At 39.3% G+C, this 18,430-nt stretch overlaps 1 protein-coding gene across 1 annotated transcript in view; it reads right to left on the bottom strand.

The window, feature by feature from the left end:
• Positions 1-595: 595 nt before the first annotated feature.
• Positions 596-18,430, bottom strand: part of LOC126645036 (tyrosine 3-monooxygenase-like) — a 65,440-nt gene continuing 47,605 nt past the window's right edge. The window contains exon 13 of the mRNA XM_050324975.1: positions 596-3,596. The gene's annotated coding sequence lies outside the window, so the exon portion shown is untranslated. The remainder of the gene's footprint in view (positions 3,597-18,430) is intronic.

Here is an 18,430-nt window from a genome sequence, read left to right as displayed (position 1 = left end):
TCTTCTTCTTCCCCCCCCCCTTCCTTCCAGCACCCTTTCTTTTACCACTGAATGCAGTTTAAAAACTAATATCTAAAGACTATTCACTCCCATAATTTCCTTTAAATTTTTTTCTTTGTTTTGTGTGTGGAGTTTCTTTGTTTGTTTGTTTTATTTGTGACTTTCCAAAACATTCTCAACTTTGAAAATGCCAAGGATTAACAAAAGGGGAAAATATATAAATATGTATATACTTTGAAAAGGTAGAGGGTTACAAATAAAAAAAGCTTTGAAAATTCGCAGATTAGGATTTCTGATGGACAAAATTGATGTTGTCCAAAGAACATGAATGGGCTCAAAAATGGAAATGTAATTTAAAATTTGACAAAAACCGCACAGTTCAAGCCAGATATGAAATAGCAATATCGATATCTTATGTAAAAATGTTTTTTCCAGACAATCAGATTATCCAGTTTTCCTGTAGATTTCAGGCCATAGTGTACCACCAATTATTGCCTCTTGAGCTTAGTAACTGCGCCCAATAAATGTGAGACTTTGGGGATTGTTTGTGGACCTCCATTTTGTTTGTAAGCCTTTCAGGGTTGGCAGATGACTAATAATCTTTCAAAGATTATGAGCAAAGTCTAGAGAGCAATAGGCATGTTATATATTTCCCTCAAACCAGTGCATTCACAGTAATGGTTGAATTTCTGTATAGACGTGCCTGGGCTTCTTCAGAAACACCTGGATTTGACACCAGGATTTATGGCTGCAGAGCAAACCTGAGGACATGGATATGTTCTTAGGCATTTTGTCTGTGCTTAACTTTGCTGCAGATGAACTCCTGCCTGAGGCACCTCAGGTCTCTCTATGACCATTCTCACTGTTGAACAGAGATATCTTTAGACACAAGCTTAAATATTTTACTGACTCTAGACCTTAGTTAATGTAAAATATCAGTCAGAGAAGTCAGGGACTCTGAGGACACAATAAATTAGCATCATTCATGGACTAAATGCAAATGAAACACAAATACTAATTGAACATCTGAAGCAGGCCCCTAATGAAGGACAACAAATAACTACTGGAGCTTCTTGAGGGAAAATAGGTGTCAGCTGTGGGTGTGTCAGGCTCTCACCAAAGTCTCACTACAAATTTCAAGGTTTACCAAGTTTTGTAACCTGCCAGTTAACAAGCACTATTGCTGTGGTTCCACCATGATGAAACCCACTGGCATTGATGTAAGTACTCTATATTGCTTCCCTTGGCAGTCACTAACTTATGTGTTCACCTTTAGTGTTATTTTTATTTGAGAATAAATCTTCTGAGAGAAGAATCAAAGGACACAGAGACAAGTAGCAATGGAATGGGGTTATAGTTATGGAACAAACAGGAAAGATTTTTGCCGTATTCTGAATTTTAAAGGATGGGTGCAGGAAAAGTATGTCAAGAGAAGGCAACAAGTAACTGTTAGACTAGGAAGACATCCAAGAATTATGCTAGATTTTAAGCAATATATGAAAAAGATTAAAGGCTAAAGAAAGAAAAAAAATAAAAGGAGTAAGTGAATGAAGCAGAAGAGCTTTTTGTAATTTTGAGGAAGGAGGAAAAATATGTAGGAGAGGAGAATTTAAAGTAGAGAAACATAACATAGGAAAGAAAAGTAATGATTTGAGAAATGTGTGTCAAAGTTGATTCAGAAATAATTGCTTTGAGTAGGTGTGAAGGGAAGAAAAAAGATCACAGAGGAAGTGGCAGGGGATGCAGAAAACACATGGAGATGTGGAAGGAGTCAGGAACTCAGAGAAATATAACAAAGAATTGTGAGGAGGAAAAGACTTGGAAAGACTAGCTGATGTAGGCATATAAAGAAACAATTCTTTTTTTGGGAGGGGTTTTGTGGGTTTGTTTGGGTTGTTTTCCCTTTATTTTTTCTCTGTTGTTTGTTTATATCCCACTGTGGACAAGTGTGATCTTTGTCTCTCTATCAATGCTGCTGAAGCTCTAGCTTTGCTGGTTTGGTAGCCATACCTATTGCTGGAAGACTTGGTATATAGAAACTAGAATAATATGACTGTACATGCTGTCAACTGCGTGTGCTTAGCTAACAGCACAGGAATTAAGCCTAGACTGATTCTAGCAAATTAAGCAATGCCAGGGAATGTTCCTGAGAGCTGAAGACCACTTTTTGCTATTAAATTGTTAGCATGGATGCTGGCAACAGTCTGACCCAGGTCAGACAGCACTGCCCTAGATGATTCCCAAATAAGGCTTGGGAATTAGTGCATGCTACGGGCAGCTCCCAGTAGGCAGTTTGGATGCACTCGCCCCAGTTTGGCAGGTAAGGGAAGTGAATGGGATTGAGGCTCTCTGTTCTGTGCCAGATGTTGCTGTGGGCCAGGGAACATTCCTTAGCACATTTAGTTTACTAGAATGGATGCAGCCAAAGAGTGCATTGTTTCACCTCTTTAAGAGAGAGGATGCAGTCACTCCTTAGCTTAGAACAAGGTCACCTTCCTCTAGATAGGAAAAGGTAAAGACTTGGAAAGCTGCTGGAAGAAGCATCTGAAAGGGAAGAGGCAAAATACACACAGAGCAGAAGAAGCACCTCCAGGCAATGGAAGAATGAGAGACTATGAATTTAGAAGTGTGTGTCTAAATATTGAGTGAGGAGGGAAACTACACTGAAGATACGGCTTTATCTGGATATGCTGAAACCACTGCCTACCATGATGAAAAGTATCAGTGCTGTATTTGTTTGGGTGATGACATGAGGGGTCTTGTCTGTGCCCACATATATAGCCACTAGGACAGAATATTATACAAGGGAGTGGACAGTGTAACTTGTTTATCATCTTCTATAATGGCTATGCTCATGAAAGTACATGTAGTGAATTATGTTGCTGTAGGCAGAACACACAGTCTAGAAGCAACATGAATCTAGTGGAAAATGTGCAAATGCTGAACCTGCAAATTGGCAGACTGATCTGATGGAGGTACTTGGAAGTTAGGTATAACTAGACCTGGAATAAAGGACACAGCTTTCATGCCTTTCTTCACCTCCTGTTAGCATTAATTAAGGTCCACAACATGTTGAAGATGAAAAATGCTTTATAAAATTATAATTGATGTATTGAAAAATTATTTCATTTTACTGGCTTATGTAATCTGTGGCTTTGTACCTAGATCCAAACAGTCAACTAAAAGAAATTATTGAGTAAAACCAGCTTTTAGTGTGAATAATATGTCAAGGAATACAGCCTTCTGTTATGCCAGAAGTGTTGCTTTTCTGTTAACAAGGAGAGTCTACAGGAAGATTGTGCACGTTTGCAGGACTTTGGAGAGTTTAACAATGGAGTGCAGTGCTCTGATCTTGTCAAGTGAAATCCTCTGGACTTGTATTCTCCATCTGTTTCCATTCAGGTCAAGTGCACGTGCTTCTCATTTATTACTGTCTGTCATCTGTGTGACAGGAACACTGAGAGGCCCCACCTGAGATCAGCTCCTGACGATTCTAGATACTGTGCAGAGCCTCATACCGACTGAAATAGTTTATAGTCCAAATGGTTACTACAATAAAAGGATGAAGTAAAGGGCTTCAGGTGGAAGATCAAGAGCTGTAATGCAAGAAGATTAAGATGAAATCTTGCCCTCATGTCAGTGAGAGTTTTGTCATTCATTTCCGTGTCATCTGGATTTCTTCCCTCGCTGACTGGCCCAAAACTGTAGGGGAAATCTGCATCAGAGACAGGAATTGAACTTTGAGTCCTTGTCCCGTGACATTGCCCTTCCTGACAAAGGGGTGGGTTGACTAGAGCTGCTCAGTGTATTCGTATCTCAACAAAACTGATGAAAGTTGTGCATGTTGAGGGACTAGAGGCTTGGTCTCTTTGTCCCTTGTATGTCCTTTCCCTCCACCTCTTGGTAGAACCTCTGAGTTCTGACTGTGCAAGATGAGTAAACTCAGCAGGTTCACAAAGAAGGCACATATGAACTTTTTGCAGCCTGAATGAGAGCTTACGGTTGGAAGGAATCCAAAACCTCAAAAGGAAATTCAGCTGAAATGACCAACTTTTGCCTGGTTTGGGGTCAAAACCTAGTGAAAACAACACTTCAGATGGTTTCTATATAAAAAAACATGAAACCACCCAAGTTTATAGAAAACCACTTCAAATTTTCTTACTGTGTAGCCAGGTTCAGAAAGAAAGTATGGAAAATTGAGTAATACTTCTCAACTTCCAGATTGATGGCACAGATTCAAAATATTTTAAACCTGCTCTACTCTAGGTTCATTTCACTTTCAAAGCTTGGCATAAATCCAGCAGCTACCTCAAATGGTGTAGTACCAAGATACTTACCAGACGTTTGTAGTCTTTGCTACCAAACCATTTGCTAAATTTTTTTTTTTTTTTTGGCATTTACATTTAAACCTTAGGGACTTGTGTTGATCCTGACAGAAAACTCATGACTTCTACTGTTCCTTGGAGTTTTATTCTCAAGAACTGTAATTTCAGACAGGTCCACCCCAATAAGGAAGATAAGATGCTAAGGGATAAACTAAATATAATCTGTGAGTTCTCCTTAATGACAAACCATTAGCCAGTGCCTGTAAAAAGACAAGGCACTAGAAATGCAGCAAATCAGGTATTTTGTTAAAGCCAGAGCTCATGAAGTCTTGTTCTTGTAGCAGTTGACAGTTGTCAGCTTCAGTAGTATATGAAACCCTTACTTTCATGTTGAAATGTGATACAATAATCCTTTCTGGTACACTAAAAATACGTTTATTGAAACTTAACAGTGTTAGATAAGGATCTGCAAACAATGATATATTGGCCACTTAAGCACAGCAAGAGTCCTGGAAAAGAACAAACCTCTTGAGAGAAAAGGGTCCTGGTTCAAATCTCACTGAAAATATTTGCACTTTTTTCTTCCTTCAATGTGAGTACTGTGTTTAGGTCCAAACTTGATAGTCACTAGCTTGGAATTAAGTCAGGTGAAAAAAAATCACTATAGTTTCTAAAAAGTCTGTCTTTTTGGGAAAATCTACTAATGAGGACACTAGAATGAAGCACTCAAAAAAAAAAAAAAAGTAAGAAATTGAATTCACTAAATGTGATTAAAAGCTCTTTTCTAAATGAAAACTTGTGTGCAAAGACATAATTGAAGGATTCTGGATAGAAGTTCTATTACCTCTGGTTCTTGTGCAACTGTTATCTATAATTGAGCAAAGAAAAGCTACTCTTCATAGTATTTGAGCAATGTTCTTATCACAAATGTGAATCAGGATAGTATCCTTAGTTCAGGAATAAAACATAAAAGCAGATAACACAGAGATGAAGAGTAACTTCTGAATAAGACAACACAGTAGTTATTCTCTGTGTGTTTTTAGCCTCTGGTTGCCTTTAACCTCCTCTGAACCAAAACCACAGTTTTCATAGAAAACCGGCACTGTTTTCAGTTTTTCTGAATTTAAAATCTGCTAAAGTTAGCAGTAACAGCCACATTATATGAATACCATGCCTTCTGCTGTCTCTTTTATAATGATGGGAAACAAAATTAGAACGGAGGAGAAGAAATAAGGAGGATATAAATTGCAAGCGAACTAGATAACACCCTAAACCATGAAAGAAGAGGGCCCACCTTACATCATTTTACTCATGTTTGTATTGTGTCAGATAATACAGTAACTGGTAAGATACAGATGACTTAGGGAATTACTTGCAATTAGGTCCTACGACTACTACAAAGGAGGAATTTTGTCCAACCTATGAGAGTGATAAGTACTTTGATAAAAAAAACTCCTGTTTTCATTTCGGTGCTACCATCTGGTGGGCAAAATGCAGACAGCAAAAATCCCATCACTGTAGCACTGGAACATTCTGATACAGCGAGTTTTTGTTTTATTTTGTGAAGGAAACATAAGATATTATTAAAACAACTTGAACATCTGGTTTGGGGATAAAGTCATTTTGCAGTGTTGCTGCCAACCCTCAGGGCCAAGTGCAAAGAGAACAACCTTCCCTTCCAGACTCTCCATAATGCATAACACCAAACTAAAATTTCATGTCCAACACAAATGAAGAACAAAATATACTGGAGCTATAGCTGTACACATCTAGAGGAATTCAACCGATATCTGGAAATCCAGAGAACTGTATGAGATTAAAGCTGCAGAATTTTAAAAAAAAAAAGACAGCAGGGAAGAGGAATCATGTTTATTTCAGTATGGGTAAGTTAAAGAAAAAGTTACATCAGGCATTTTGAGGAAAAAGAAGTGGAAAGGAAAATCACTGGGAAATGTTTGTAATTAGTTATAGAAAGGATCTGTTAAGATGCCATAACGAAGAGCAGTGCTGTTTTCTTTGGTACACTTAGAACTTACAATGTGAAGGTGGAAACAAGGGTCAGATCTGATCTTCTCCAACTACTGCCTGAACATTTGGGATCTGGAAGAAAACGGACTGATTGTTCCAATTTCGTGTAACTTGCTTTCAAATGAATCTGGCCCAAAACCTCAAACATTTATGCAGACTTCTTGCCTATTAAAATGTACGTAACTGTCATAACCACACAACTTTAATTTTTACAAAACCTTGGGAGAGATTTTACTGAAAATACTTCTTCAGGGTTGAAATTCTGGTGTCATTTAACCTTAGTATGGCTGAGATTTTATCCCTGGCATCCTTCATCTTTCCTAAACTGTCATTTTCTCGATGTAAATAAGACCTAGCCACTGATGCTTCAAATGCCTTCAGTCCTTACTTGAATGTTCTTTTTGGCCATCTGCCTGCACCCAACAATGAACTACCATTTAAAACGTGATTGAAGTTCTATTATACCATCTGGGATCACTGTCACCTTTAATCTGGCATAAATCTATTAAAATGAAACCCACCTAGCAAAATTTAATCAACAATGACGTTTTTTGAGCAGGTGTGAACATATTATTACTGGTCTCCAAGACTGATACATTTAATCCTTTGATTTACCTTGGCAGACTTTATATAATAATCTTCTGCGTTTAAATGCTGCTATTGGTATTTTTTGAGTCTTGGGTAATGTAAATCTACTACTTCGAAGGTCAGCCAGTAGGTGACTTACTGTCTCTAACAACTTCTGTTGCACTAATGTGTACAACAGTAATTCATGATAATTTCAGCCTTGGTGACAAGGTTCACAGAGATCTGGTCAAGCATTCTGAAACTCCAACTTCCTCAGGAAATTTGTGCTGGAGTTGAATGAGAATAAATAACCTTTTTCTGAGATTTGTCTCATATATTGCTCTTCTGACTTCCTGCCAGCCTGTCTACTAGAACAAATATCCATTCTTCCAGTATAGATTAAAGTGATTTCTATTTTTCCTATTACAAACTTGGCCCTTGACTTAGAAGTGATAGAGATCAGATGCAAGAAAGACTGAGATGAGTTACTGTATTACATGTAAAGATGAGGAAACCATTTTTTAACTCTTGCTAAAAATATATTCCTGAGGTTTGAGCCCCTCTACACATTTTATGTTGAAAAGGCTAACAAATAATAGAAATTCACAGATTTTAATGCCAGAAGAACAGAAAGAACAACTGCTGTTCATTTAATCTGATTTCCTACAACAAGTATTTCAAGGGAATATGGAAGTTTGTGGTTTGCTTTTTTATTTTTAATGCAAGTGTATTACCAGTATTTGTGGAAATATCTCTTTTTGCAGTACCCCAGAAATTCAATCATTGCTCCCATTAAGACCTTCTATACATAGGAAGTGACACATGCTGGCTCGGAGATGTTGCTTTTCCCATGTATGATGCTCTGTATTCTTTGAGGAGCAACACTGACTGGAATATCTTTTGCCAAATGCTGAGCTCAAAGGGACCTCAGCATCTACCTGCGAGTTTGATACCATGTGCTTTCCCTTGGGCTTAAAGAATTAACTAGGCATTTATTGTGAGAGACAGGCTACTGGCCTAGACAGAGCTTCTCTGAGCCTGGTCTTGTGTTTCTTAGTACATTTATGTGAAGCCCAGTTACCTAGAAGGCAATATTTTGCTTTCCTTTACAGCAAAATCGCTTCAAAACCCTTGAGCCCCAAAGAGGAGCTGCTGCAATACAGTATGGCATGGAGCAGCTTGGCTGCCTACCTCCCTAGACTGATACCTGAGAGGAATTTGGGGGTTGGGAGCAGCTGCCTCACGCCAGAGGCTATATCCCAACTCAGTGGTACTGGCTCCTGGTTCCAGCTGAATTCAAAGTTTACCATATGCCCTAGCTCCCATAAGGATGGAACCTTCTCTGTTTGACAGGCAAATTATTTTAGATCCCCCTTTTACTGACCTATATTGAATTCATAATTTTCCCCCTTCCTTTCAAGCCCTTCCTGTATAACCCCAGCCACGAATTATTCCCCTTGAATTGCTTTATTTACCATAATTTTTCTTTTTGATTGCTATGGTATCTTTTAGAAGGAAATCTAGCTCTGATTGGGAGACTCAATCTGATAGATTTTTCTTTCCCTCCTCAGCATTCAATGACCCTACTACATATGTGTGCATTTATTTGTTCTTTGGCTTTGAGGTAGGATAGTACATGTCCAGGGAAAAGACATAAGTAACACGGCCAAAAGAAAAGGATGAAAAGAAAACTGTAAGTATTACTCAGATTTTAGTGCCTGAGTAAATTCTTTTTGACATTTTTTCACAATTTTTGGCTTGTGTTTTATGATAGTTTATAATAAACATTTTGAGATAAGTATTCCTTAAAGAGTATGATTGGCAACATCTCTGTGTCAGGATCAGGTGCTGGTAGTACTGTAGGAACAACATTCCTTTGAGATGATCCAGATCCTCTAAGTTTTCCTTTGCATTATACCATTTTTTCTGATGACCCACACAGATGGGTACATGAAAGTTGCCTTGGGCTCTGATCTTCCATAGGTGGCATGACTGTCACCATTGGAATGACCCACTCCTTTAAAGAAGCTTTTCTGACCTTCGTAATTTTCTTCATTGCAGGCTACAGTAACACTGATCCTGCTGCCAGTGTCCATGTCATTAGATATACTCACAGCTATTCTGAAAATAAGCAAACAGAATTGCTTGCTTCCTCCACAGGGGTTCCAAACTGATTTTTAAACTGAGAGTAGCAAAGATGGAGTCCTGCAAAGACTGTATATTTTTTGATATGTCTAGCAATACTAGATTTGAGAGAGGCAATTTCCTGTATTTAATGTTTTAGCATGCTGAGTGGTGAAGTAATGACTATTTTCAATAACAGAACTCTTTTTTTTTTTTTTTCTCCAATGGAAGCTCATTCCCTTTTCATACAGCAGCTGCTTCCTACAGGGCAACTTTAAGGCTGCAGACATTACAAAGAGGTATTGAAAGCGACAATGGCTGGATGTGCTTCAAGTACATCGGAAGAGAACCCTACTGGCCCTCAAAGTGCCTGGGATGGGTGGCATGGGATTAGAGGATGGAGAATGGTACTCCTATTGGATCTGAAGCTGGATCCTGAGAGTCCATCTGCTCTGGCCTTTTGTTAGTTATCCATGCATTAGCAATAATTTCACATATATTTTTGCCAATTCCCCAGGCTTGTCTGGTTGTAGGGTTCCTTCCGCCAGATTTTTCCGCCTGTCTTCTGGAGCAGTTCTCTGGGGGATCACTCCCACTTCTTTTATGTCAGAATGGATAACAAGGCACTTACCTCAGTAAGCCAGCAGAGTCTATACAACCTTTCCCCACAGGCTTTGGTTTGGATAACGAGGGGGATTGTCTCTGGCAAAGACTAGTGGCTTGTGATACAGTCCTTTGAAAAGCTATGGTAAAATAGGGTTTATAGTGATACTGGCTATTGAGAATTTGATTTCTCTGGTGCTGTTAATAGAGTTTTTTTCTCCTTCAGCTTTTTGTCTCATAGCAATACTATCCATTCATTTCATGAACATGTGAATGCTCTTATGATCCTTTCATGGCCAACAATGATGTCTGGCACTAGAATATTTGATTATGAACAGTAGAAGAGAAAGTGAAAATGTAACCTCCCTAAGAAATTTTAGAGATTTCAGGGGAGAAGATGTATTTAATATATGGATTAGAGGAAAACCTTCCTGAGTAACTGGCTGGCTTCCCAGGCTTTTGTTATTGGTGCAGTATATAATAAATGGCACTGTATCACAATTTACCTTTTTTTTTCTGCTGTTTTTTTAGTAGTACCACAACATAATGAGTGAAATTCTTGGATTCCAGTACTAGTTTTTCAAGACCCAGTAGACTCTAGTGAAATTCCTTTTTTTTTTTTTCCTTTCCTATAGCATTAAGCTATAGACAAGCATTTCACCAGACCTGTGGAACACGGTCTAACAACATTCTTGAGTTTTCCATTATACTCCAGCTCTATAGATGGGGGGGGTGGGAGCGAGGCCAATCTTTTTTAGAAGGTTTAATTGAAAAAGATTGTGAGTATATAATATTTCATGTGCAACTTCTCATATATACCTATGTTTGTAGATATAGTGTCTTTGTGTGAAACAGAGGATTACTCAGCAAGTCGCAGACAACTTTCTAAGAGAGACAGTAGACAAAGCTACAAGTAAACGACTAAACCAAAAAAAAAAAAAAAAGAAAAGAAAAGAAAGAACTGTAGACAACATTTCCATAAAGGCAAGATAAAGTTCAAAGAAGAGAGCTAGACTCAGACATTCAGTCATGAGAGATTTATGGCTGTACTGGAGAAATATTTAAAAATGTGACAGTTCCCTTGTTTATGGGCAAAATAGCATGTTCCCATGCAGATAATTAAAATGCATTTCAATATTCTAGCACTAGGCTTTGTTTATATGAGTTTATTCCAGAATTCAGACTAACGATAAGGATTTGCTACTGCAAACAACTAATGATTAATCCAGATGCTGGTGTTGGTTCTTACAGGAGTTGAAAGAAGATATATTGAAAGAAGTGGAGCTGCTGTTGATGGTTTCTTATCTTTAGAGTAACATTTTGTAATGTGTGGTAGAGATGAAAGCAGGACACATAATGGATGAATGATATTTCAGTAGTTGGTATGGAGCAGTTACTAGGAAACCCATTTTGAACTGGATGGTGGATAATCTTAAAGCATGCAGCCTATCTTCAGTTATTCTGTAGAATTATATGTTTTTATTAAAGATCTGATTCTCCTTATGTCTTTTCCATTGTTATAGGGGAAAATATTCTGGCTTTGCCATTAAGAGTTGTGGGATTTCTTTTTGACATATCTGTGAAAACAAACAAACAAACAAACAAAGGCATTGTTTTGCTTTGTTACTGAATGAAATGAAATGTGACCTCTTTGACTTTACTATGGATTAGCATATAGGGCAAAACCTGTTCACTTCTAGTGCACAGGACAACTGCTACTCATGGAATGTAATTTCCTGGGAGCCATGGAAGCTGGAGGCCACAATCAATCTGATAACCAGTTGGTATCCTTGGTTCATGTTTACATGGGAGAAATAGAGATAGCCACTAGATGAGACCATGAACAGCAGAGAGTAGGGAATGCTGGGAAAGGAGCACCAAAGCTCCACTTATTCTTCCAGAAGTTTGAAATCTTTTCATTTACAGCCTAAACTTAGCCCTAGCCAATTTGCAACTACTGATGCTGTTACCGTGTTCAGATTTTCAAATTTCTTTTCTGTATCTAGTTTTATACTTTTCCTTATCTCTACTGAACTTGCAATCATTGGGACATCCAGCAGCCCTTGATTTACTAGGCTGAACAGCCTTCTGGTTTAGGTCCTCTTCTACTGGGCAGGTTCTGATCAGCTGTGTGGCCATTCACTGTACCTGCTTCATTTTCAATACATCTTTGTAACACATGGGTGGCCAGAATTGTATTGTATTCACAGTAGAGGCTTGCCAAAGCTTTTTGCAGTGACATTAATACTTCCCCTTCTTTAGCAAGACACGCTAGAGTCATAGCTGTCATCTTCTTTGTGGCTGCATTACATTAATGACTAATCATCAACCCTTTCCCTTTTCTGTGCTGTTAGGGCTGTCCTAATAAGATCTGTAGCTATGCACTGTAACTAATAGGATAGATTTTGGTGCAAGGCAATATTTGGGCATTGCCATAAAAATTTCAAAAGAGAAGTTAATTCTGTTCACATTTTTTAGGCAAAATTCACTGCTCACTCTGACCTCAGTAGCCAAAGATTATTTTAATAGGTGTAGCATTTATAGGTAAAGAGTCAAACAAGTGAGGTTGGTTTTGTGGTTGGATTTTTCACCCTTTTTCATCCTTTGCTCCAGGGAGCAGAGTCAGCTTATGACAGATGGTCCCATTTCCTCTTGATTCTCAGAGCCTGAAGGATTCACCAGCTGAGTAACAGGACCACACTATTTAGGCGATCGACATTTTCCTTAACAGTGGCACTTGGCAACTGTGTACACAGTCACAGCTGGAGCCTGCTCAGCCCCTGCCTGCCTTCCCCCATATCAGCCTGAAGGAGCTGTCTGGGTCAGGCATCAGTGCTGTTCTTGAGGAATGCACACAAAACTCACAGACATGGAGGAATAGAAAAGCAGAACAACAGCTAGCAGTCTCCTCATTCTCTCACTAGCACACACCTTGATATTCCCTGCTATCCCAAATGACCATCTCCTTCCTAATGGGCCACAGTGCTCATCTCTCAAGTTTATAGCTCCAGAATGCTTATGCAACAGCAGAGATCGTAGAAACATATAATGGTTTGGATTGGAAGGGACCTTTAATGGTCATGTAGCCTAAGTCAACCATGTGTTGTTTCATCTCATATCTTGGAAACAAATTCAAATCAGTCTATGTTGTTCTCTATGTTGCAGTCATGATAGTCACCATAAGCTGAAGTCTGGTTTATTTAAGTAATTGCTGCAAGCTTTTGTCTATAGGTCTGTTGAAATGTTACCACCAGCCCCTGACTCCTCTGGTTGGTATGATGACCTGAGACAGTTTCCCTATATTTGCAGGGAAGAAGTGTCCATGTTGTGGAAGAAGTGTCCAGGTGTCTTGCAAGGATTCTGGAGACACTGATTCTTCTTAAGGAAAGCAAAGTCAGTGGAGAGACAGACTGGATCTTTTGTTAGTCTCTAAAGACATCCTCCTCTTTCCCTTAACCTGGGAATATCTGTAGACATTTCCAGAGTGCATCCCAGTCTGCTGGTTTGTATTCCTCTCCAATTAAAGTATAGGAAAGCAAGAGGAAACTTCAGGCCAGAAGATCTAACAACCCACAAAGCCAGGCCTGAGGATAGCAGAGAATTGGAAACAACAGCATTTACTTTCCCTTGCCTTTGCCTAACCCTTCACCAGTTAGAGGATTTTAAGAAGCCTGGATAATGCCTCTGCCTCTGCTTCCTGTGCTAGGAGCTTAAAACCCTGACAAAATAAATGCTAGTTAATGTTTTCAGAATGGATTATGTGGAGTCCATTAGGATTCACTAGAACTCCATTAGGAATTCATTAAGAATAGAGTTTATCCCTTCAGAGCCTATTGAGATATTAGTGCTGCTACTGCTCCTGCTATAAACACCAATAATCATAAATATTACAGCTTATAAAGTATCTGAAGGACACCTAAGGCTGATATAAAATATCATGTATATTTTGGATAACACTTCATTCAATATTTAATCTACTTCATGTTCGTTTTCCTCGAGCATTTGTTGTTGACGTTGGTTATCTTGTCACTGTAGCCCAAGTTGTTCTTCGAGGCATAATTCTTTGCCTTCCTCTCCTGAGTAATTTGTTTTGATTTCCAAATTTGGGGTTTTTTTCCTGTGGGAAAAAATTCAACCAGCAGCAACAACTGACTCTTTTGCATTTCTGGGGCTCTCTTTTGTGGTAAGACCACTGTGGTGTGTAAAAGTGGCTTTAATGCTATCCTCACAGTCCTATGATCCTAGAGCATTTTATCGAGCCTCTCAGTGGTTTCTCTACCTGTGTTGTGCTCTTTGTAGTTCCCAGAGGGCTCTTTCTCTAACTGAAGGGCAACAAGACTATAAGGTCTTTCCAGTTACACTGCCATCATCTCGCTACCCTACCCAAGACAGGCACTTGATCTGAGTGCTACAATATTCCCAAATTGCCATCCTCTATAATACAGGGACCTTCCCGAAGGCTGTGAAGCCAGGTGTGAGGCGTGTTTATGTCCCTGGGCTGCTGCACAGTAGTCTTGCTGGAGCTGGCAGGCTGGCCTAGACTGTAAGTGTATTCTGAGAGGCAGGCAATTCAGAAACTCAGGAGCCACTTCTCTGTGTGCTGGCCACAATTCCCACTTCCCCTGCCAATATGCTTATGGTTTGGCATTTGTAGACACACCGCAGCTGTCCAGTTGATAAACTGACACACTCTGGGTGGCCCTCATCTCTTGAGATTTTTACGACTGCTGTTTGCTCCACCAGACATGAATTGAAGGCTTCCAAACTCTCCCACAGAGACTTTCCTGGTACTCTGGTGTCAAGTTCAGAACAAGAATCTGGAGCAGACGTTTTATTCCTAGTAACACTTGTTTTCCTAGACTGCTCCTCTCCTTCAGCTAACTGGTGCCTGTGATGAACCCACGCTTCTGTTCACTGGTCCATCCTGCTCAGCAGAAGTCAAAAGTTATTTATAGAACCCTCCAATCCATTAGCCTTCTACTCTTGAAGGGAAAAGGACTGTGTATGCACAGTCAAACTCAGGATTACAGATCAAATCTACTGCTGTGCATGTACATTTATGTGACCCTTGTGACTCTTCCTGATGTTTCCTACATGCTTGTTTTCCCGGTTAAAGAAAGAGGCATCACCCACTTATGTACAGTAAAATAACACTGAAAGATACTATGTCTGTAGCAGCAATCTTGAGAAATACAACTACTGGGCTGTCTGCATACAAGGTAAATTGTGTAGTAGCTTATAGTGAGGGAGATGTGTCTTGGATCTCTTGTACAATTCTTGCTTTACTCACACATTACTGCTGGAACATGCTACTTCATCTAATGGAAAAGGAGAAAAAAAAAATCAATACCAATAGGAGACCATGTTTCAAGCACAAGGAACTGAAATAGCTTCAGTTTTTAGTGGCCACCATCAAAATCTTGTCAGTATTGTTCTTTTCTAGCTCCACATCATGTCATTCAGGTATCAGTGATACAGACTTACTGATAACTGTCATTTTATGCCAAACTGATGGTAGAGCAACTGTTGGCTTGCAGACAGAAGGAGAGGTATTCATTTCCGTTTGCTTCTGCAGTAGATTCATTGAAATGTGTTAGCTCAGCTGTGTGCATATATGCTGATGTAATCAAGCCAGGTGCATGCACAGGATTTTCTAACAGGAGGTGGAGATGAGTCTGGATCACGTAAAGAGGAGATGGAGAGCTGTGCAGGATGTTTAAAGGTCACAAGGATGCTTAACATTTTGTACAGACATGTGAGGAAGAAAAATAGCACGGGGGCAGAGTTGCTAATGCACTAAATGGTAAGAAGGGTACAAGTTAGGTATTTCAAGGTGCAGAGTTCCAGATAATGTATGGTGCAAGGGAGAAAGAAGGGGATTCTGCCTCTTTCTGAGCTTTGATAGAAAAGATTAGAGAAACTGGGCTACTTATAGGAAAGTCAGGGAACAGAGTAAGGATTATTTAGGAAACAATTTAGTATGCCCCTTGAACCTGACCAGAATTTTAGTAGGCAAATATTTGTTTCAAGTGAAACAGATCCAGAAGCAGCTTTTGTAAAATGTATAAGTTTCTTTTTTTCAGTCATCCAAATATTGCATGCTAGTTCAGTCTGTTGTTTTTTAAGAGAATATATTTTTTCTTTGCCTTCTCAGGAACAGAGAGAGAGAGATGGGACAAGGGTGTACAAGAGGACAAGCAGATAAACAAGGCTAAGCTTGTAGAGAAGGCTGTCCAGCTTGATTACTGTCACCAGAGACTTGTATACCATTAAAATTCTTAGATATCTTCTCAGATTGTATAAGTGAAAAAGACATTACATAAACTGCCAGCATTTTTCTCCTTTTCACTTTGAGAACCACCCTTGTGGGACAGTTGTAAGGAATTTAGTAGGGTTGGCTCTAATAAGTTTCTGTGGATAGTACTCTAAAAATACAGACATAAGAGGAAGCAGTGTTGTTTTTTTCTGGTTTTGTTTTTAAGGAGTTATAGAATTCTACAAAAGGGATACAATTCTTTTAAACTGTTTTATAGGATACTGTGAGAAACCTTTAATTTTCATTGCATTCTATTACACTTTCAGGAGGTGCTGTCAGGTATTTTCAGTGGAAGTGAGTATGTGTGTTCAGTTTTCACCTGACCCCAGCTGGATTACGTGCTTAATCCCCAAAATTTCCTGTGACCTTATACTGCAGACTGCTTCAGTTTAGCATTCTTAACAACAGTCCACCACTTTGACAGGGATTGTTATTCTATCCATACAAGAAGTGACATATTGCTGCAGCCTCAGGAAGCCTGTGTGTCCAACTACAAGTTTGCTGATAGAGTAGTTGAACAAAGGAGCAAGTCCCAAACCTCCATGCTGGTCAGCAAGAGTGGCCATCATAAATGAATATCACCTCTGACCACTCCAAGAAATAACTCTCTCTGTTCACTCTTCCTTCTAGATTGCAAGTGCAGTCTCTTAATACTGACATCTCATTAATTATTCCATCTTGGATCCCAGTAGCCATAGTCTGGGATAGAAAAAAATCCTATTTTTTTCTAGTTTCAGTGAAATTTTTGTGACCCATGAAAACTTGCATGAAATCCAAATCCAGCTAGTTTAGTTGCCAGGTTATACAGAAGTCTGAGATAAGTTTCTCCCAAAGAAGAAAAGTTTGACATGTTGTGAAATGGCATGTTTTTCAACCTAGAAGCTGCCACATTAGTGTTTGCCACTGCCTCCACAGAGAATACTGGGCAATGCATGGTCTCACACAGAGCTCTGGCACCAGGTCACTTAGGAAAACCCTGGCTCATACCTGTCCCACCTTAGGTGTCTCTCTTGTTCCCCCATGGGATTGCTTAGAATCAGCTGACTTATGCAATGAAAGCTGACTGAGGTCTTTATTGGTAAATCCAGTATTACAGGCCTTTGCATAATATTTCCAGGACAAGACTTGCTCTCCATCTTCCAAGAAATTTGACAGTTAAAGATTATGACACCTTTGCAGAGTGACTTTTCCAGATCAGTGACCATTTCCTCTGAAGGTTTCATCTGTCCTTGCATGTCTACAGTAACTTTGGAAACAATTTCTTCTATCCCCTTTTACCTACATCAGTTTGATATTACCAGTGTTGCTTCCAAGGTCAGATCTATGGCAGTATTCATTTTCATGAGGATCCCTAGTAACCTCTTTCAACAAATGACCTCATAAATGGCAGTTTTTGTCAAAGGCATTTGGGGAAAAGCAGTACCATAGACACAGACACATACACTGGGAAAAAAAGGCTCTTCTCAGCACTCTTCTCCATGTATATTTTTTGTAGCCAAAAACCAGAGTGGGAAAGAAAAAGATAACATCTGAGTTGGGATGACCAAAGAACACAGAGAGAACAATTTAGTCTCTTAAAACAATGCAAGAAGTTAGATTCCAGTAGTAATTCAAGTGAAGGCAGGAGGTTGGGCCAGATCCAAACATCTATGCAGTCCCAGTGACCCAAGCTATCACATGTGATATACCTCACTTCTTTATTTGCTTGTTTATTCTGAAGGGCATTTGATGTGATAAAATGTGGACAATGTCCTGCGTTCAGCTGGAGAGAGTTAGGATATTATCTTTCTGGAGCTTCTCCCTGCAGTAATGATGATGCACGTTTTGGGGTTAATTTTCTGTTGAATAAGCACGTCAGGTTTTAAGGCACTGGTCCAGACTGTAAACAAGTCAGTCTCTTTGGAGCCTGCTTTGGCAGCTCTGCTGAGGTTGCTATTTGTATTAAAATATTTGCTAACCTATTCTTCATAAAGCCAGGTATGTTTCCGTGAAAAGGAGAGGCAATGTTGACATCTGTCCTCTTGCCAGCAGCAGCAAGCATATTACGTTGTTATCTCAGCTAACCCTCCCCCATGCTGATGCCCTAAATAAGGGACTGCTGAAATTCTAACCCAGGGCTCATTACATTTGTGCTCCAAACACAACTCTGTGCAAAAGACAGGAATAGCTCAGTGTCACCATTCCAGTGGCACTGAGATCAGAAGAAACCTTACTGCTGAGAGAAATCAGTGATAGAAAACTCTGGAATGTAAATTTTAGATGAGGTAGATATTTTCATATGTGGCTGACAAGCAATTTAAAGCACTAAGGAGAGTTCAAGAGGGAGTTAAGTGGTCCACGTAGATACATGGATACTAGAAAAATTTGGATGCATATATAGGATACAGGATAGACAAAGAATTCATCTCATCCTTAAGCTGTTTGGAGCTGTGACTACAGTTTGGTTCTCAGTTTGCATTAAGTTTTC

The sequence above is a fragment of the Myiozetetes cayanensis genome, unplaced genomic scaffold, assembly GCF_022539395.1.
Source record: "Myiozetetes cayanensis isolate MyiCay16 unplaced genomic scaffold, myiCay2020 scf3, whole genome shotgun sequence".
NCBI lineage: Eukaryota > Metazoa > Chordata > Aves > Passeriformes > Tyrannidae > Myiozetetes > Myiozetetes cayanensis.
This window is presented reverse-complemented; position numbering and strand designations above follow the sequence as displayed.